The sequence below is a fragment of the Cupressus sempervirens genome, unplaced genomic scaffold, assembly GCF_028749045.1.
Source record: "Cupressus sempervirens isolate cs-2001-9-10 unplaced genomic scaffold, ASM2874904v1 CseChr00s100001_01, whole genome shotgun sequence".
Lineage (NCBI taxonomy): Eukaryota > Viridiplantae > Streptophyta > Pinopsida > Cupressales > Cupressaceae > Cupressus > Cupressus sempervirens.
Genome location: NW_028322205.1, coordinates 4,230,691 through 4,235,599, shown reverse-complemented (window position 1 = coordinate 4,235,599; position 4,909 = coordinate 4,230,691).

Sequence of the window (4,909 nt, the reverse complement as noted above, 5' to 3'; positions counted from 1 at the left end):
TGAATCTCCCATCTATCCATCCACTGCCTTTGAAGAATCCATCCCTTCACCTCCTATCGCACCATCCACTCCAATATAATCCTATCAAGATCTTGCCCAAAAGAATGTTGACATCCCCGAAACCATAAATGAAGATATCATCATACCATGTATTCCATCCATAGTGCAGTCACCATCCCCTCCATCTCTAAAACCTCAAGCCATACCTCCTCTACTACAGGATATCTTTTCATCCCATCAGCTAAATCAAGATCCTATCCTACCATCTCCTCCACTCCATGCTTCCATCTTACCACCTATCCAAGCTATTCCACCATCTATAATCTACCCTCTTGGCTCACTTACATTCATCCAAGGTGGCCCCCTCTTAGTAGAAGAATTAATAATAGTATCTCCCTATTGTAGTACATCTAATAAAGCACTTCTACCATTTTTTACAAGAAAAAAGTTTCCTCAGCTCATTCAAATGCTCAATTGATGGCATTATCAAGGTCAAGGTTTAGGACCACAAGAGCAAGGAATCAGAAAGCCTATTATTGCACAAAATAATCTAGGATTTCATGGTCTTGGATATGTATCCAAAGGCTCACCATCTAAAAGTGTTGGTACACACCATCCCCAAACCAAGCCTATCTCTACGCCCACCATGCCACCTCCCATCACTCCTTCAAGAAATCTTATGTCATCCCCTCTCCACCATCTTTGCAACCCAAAACAACATCCCATATTCCCCCCTTCATCTGGTAAATCCATTTTGGGTCCCCATGTCCCAAAATCTACCATCCTCCATCTTCCTATCAGCCATCATAAAAATCCTATTCCCTCCATTCCTATGCAAGATCAACAAAGGCACATATCAGGGCACATCATCCATCATCATCCATCATCATCCCCCTACACCCTCTTCCATATCATCTCCATCTCACAAAGCTTCTCCTAACCATCTTCCCAAAGCTTACTGCAGCAATGTGAATGCCAACTTCAAAATGCATAAAACTAAAAATCCACATCCTAAGCAATCATATGTCTATTCTAAAAGACATACTCCAAAAAGGAAAAATCCAATCAAAGAATGCAAAACAATGCAAAAGCCTATGAAAAGAAAATCCAAAACCATGTGGATCCCAAAGAAAAAAGTCGAAACCCAATGCATAATGGCATCCACCATTGCTAATCCCCCATCCAGTGATTCGTGTTCCCCATCTCCTAACTCCATCTTGGGTGCCTATATCCCCAAGCCTGCATCTAACATGTATCCCTCATTTGCTCTTTTCACACCTATCCCAACATGTGCCAATGTTGATCATGCAAGCATTCCCATCTCATGCTCCTTTCCAGCCTTTTCATCCCTCTATCTCCTACCATCAATCCCATCTAATCCGATCTATTGCATAAATCACACATCTGGTGTACCAACAGCTAGCAACAAAATTGAACATTCCAACAACCAGTGAAAAAATCCCAAAAAAGCCAAAAATAGTTGAAGAAAGCCAAAATCATTCCAGTTAAGTCCAAAGTCAAAAATTCATAAAAATAAAGAAAAATAAAGTGTCCACTAGTGAAAATTTGGCAATTCAAGCACCTTGGACAAGTACCATGATGAAAACTTGGAAAACAAGCATCATGCATAATCCAGCCATCCCCAGCTTAGCCTATCATCCTCATGCTTTTGATCACATCTTACCATCCAACTCCATCTTCCAATTTATCCACCTATATTTCATCCTCCAGCTTTTATCTATCACTATCCACTTATCTTCTACAACCTCACCCCATTATCCCCACTATCATCCATCTCCCTAGCACCTTTAGCTTTTCCATCCTAGCTCCAATCCTATCACATCCATCCTAAGCCCCCCTTTCGCATGTCATCTTCTGACTAGGGGCATTGTATTCCTTGGAGATCTTGTCTTGTCCATCCTCCCTTGTCATTGGTATCTTGCTCTAGGCTATCCTCATGCAAATCCAATGTCATCCTCTCATTAGCCATTCACTCTAGTGCCATCTATCAACTCAGCCACCACTAACCTTAGCATTTTCCCCATCCTTGGTCACACATCTATCATCATCATTGGATGCATCCTGCCAAATCCATATCTTCTGCTATCACCTCATTCTTAGCTTTTTCATCTTGCACCAACTTGATCCATCCTGCTATCTTATCATCCGGAGCTCCTGTATAGCTTGTAAATAATCTTGTATCCAATGCTTGTACCATACGTTGTATCATAGCTTGTATATCCAATCTTGTCCAAAACAACTTGTACATTTGTACCATATCTGGGTCCATCAGCTTTTACATCCTCTTTAGCATAGTACCATTATATCTATCGAGATTTTGTGTCGGTTCATCCTTGATCAACATCTTACACACATCGCACAAATCTTGGTTAGCTATTCCAATGCATCCTTTAGCTAGATCTCCTATCACCAAAGTGTTATCCTTCTTAGTTCAGCTTGCCAGGCACATCACTCATCCAAATTCACTAGTTTAGGTGCTCTCTGATAGGTCCTTGCAGGATATAGCTTTCCTTATGTCTGATCTTGGTCCATTAGTACCTCATCCTACCCATCTCATTGGCAAACGATTCTCTTTTGGATTTTCGCTTTCTTTTGATTTGGAATCTTCTCTTTTGGGTCTTGAAATATCTTTTCCAAGCAATCTTTTTTTTCTCTCTTCAAAGTTTCCACGATCTTCCATATTATGGTATGCTGTGAAAGGGGCACTCTGAGTGTACGGTTTTGATCAAGTCTTTCATTTGTTTCTTTTTTGCTTGTGGGTTACCTAGTGTTAGTTCCACATTGTTTCCTACAAGTTTCATGTGTGATGCTAGGGAAATCTTTGTGTGTTTGTTTTGAGTCAGTTCATCAGTCCTCTAGACGGTTGGTGACACGGCCTTGATGTTCTTGGTAACTTTTGCAATTAATCCATAGTCCTACAGTTCATCTAGTGCTCAACTACATGGTGGTACTTCTCTTTGAAGTATCCCCTTGCTCAAAAAGCTTCAATGGATTCTCTTCATCTCCATTATCCCCCATCCATATCCAGCATCTGTCTCTCCTACCCCAGCTTATGCATCAGTATCTCTTTGAATCAATCTTCACTTTTAGCTTTAGGGATCCACCAATCCAATCAATCCACCAAGCCTCATCTTTCAAGATCCACAATCCTAGTCCTAGGGATCTCCGAAACCCATCTTTTGCCAATCTGACTCTTTGAAATCATGTTGCATCAGCTTTATAATATCCTCATCCTTTTCCCTGTCCTAGATTCCTTTTTATAGCACTCCGATACTTCATCCTCCACCTTCCCTAAAGTCGTAAGCTTGCTTCCTCTTGTGCATCTGATTCTCCTTTATCATTCTCCCATAGTGAGAGTTTGAGCTAATTCAGCCCCTTCTCTTTGCCAATCTGAGTCTCCTTTCTTATCTCAAATTCTTGTATTTTCAAGAAGTCGTTGAGCCTCATTTTCTCTCCTCACCACCTTCTTGAGGGGGCATCTCATAGTCCATCTCATAGTCTAGTCTCTCCTTCTTATCCAAAACTGGGGTAACTTTGTTGCTAAAATATCTTCCTCGTGTCATTTAAATTCAAACTTCTTTGAAATAGTGTTATCTCAACACTATGTCAAAGAGGGGCAAAATGTAGACACCTAAAAATCCTTTAGAAAATAAAGTATTTTTATTTTCTTAAAAAGTCTCTGATGACATCATCATTTATTAATTAATTTATTTATTTTTATGCCATTAAATTCCTTAATTTTAATCAAAAATATTTAATTAAGGAATCCCTCCCAAAAATGTTTAAATCTTATTTAAACATTATTTTCTTATTTATTAATTATTTAATTAATAAATTGACCAAAAATCTCAAAATAAATAATTTATTTATTTTTTGGCCAAAACTTGGCCAATTTTTTTAAGACCACTAACCTCTTCCAAAATTTTCTAATCCTTCTTTAATTTTGATTAGAGGCTAATCTCATCATTTCCTCCCCCTTATCCCAACTCAAAATATTTAATTAAGATTAAATATTAATTTTGATGTTTATTAAAAATACTTTAATAAATATCTCCTCAACCCGAACCCTTAAAATAAATAAAACTTTATTTATTTTCTAAAAACCTTATTTATCCTCATCCTAGGAAGTTCTAGACTCTTCTATAAAGTCTTCATCCTCATCCAAAGCCTAGACTATTCTAGAAGATGTCAATCCTTATCTTTGACCCTAATCCTAATCCCCCCCCAACCTTGTCACATTCCCTAAACATGACTTAAGACTTGCTAACCCAAGACAAAGCCAACAAATATCTCCTCCTTCACCCAACCTCATTAAATGCCATCCACTTTCCCATCTCTAACAAGCCTAATCTAGTCTTAATCCAAGCTTAATCCAAGCCTTAATCATTTACACATTCCTAAGTCAAGCTTAAGACTTTCTTAATCCAACCCAAGTAAAAATATCTCAACTCTCTCACAAATATCCCAACCATAAAACTTTATGAAGCCCACAAAGCCATAAATGACTCTTACAAGCCCATTCATTTCTCTTACAAGCCATTATGAGGGTCTTTATGAGCTTTGAGTCTCCTTTGTTGACCCCTCAACCCCTCTTGCTCTAACCAATGACCCTGTGACATGTGTCACTCCCTGATTGGCTGTAAGAAAGCACAATCCATGTGCTCTCCTCTCATTCAATCTAAACCTTCCATAAGCTTTCTCCTTTCCTTCCATCTTAGCCCTCCATCCCTCAAGCCTCTTGCCTATAAATTGGATCCTTCCCCTTTGCAAAAAGAACACAATCTATAAAGTAAAGCCATAATGCCATTTTTGAGAAGCCATTTTTACATCAAATCGATTCACCAAAATCTATCAAAAATCTTCCATTGAAGCCCATTTGAGCATTTGA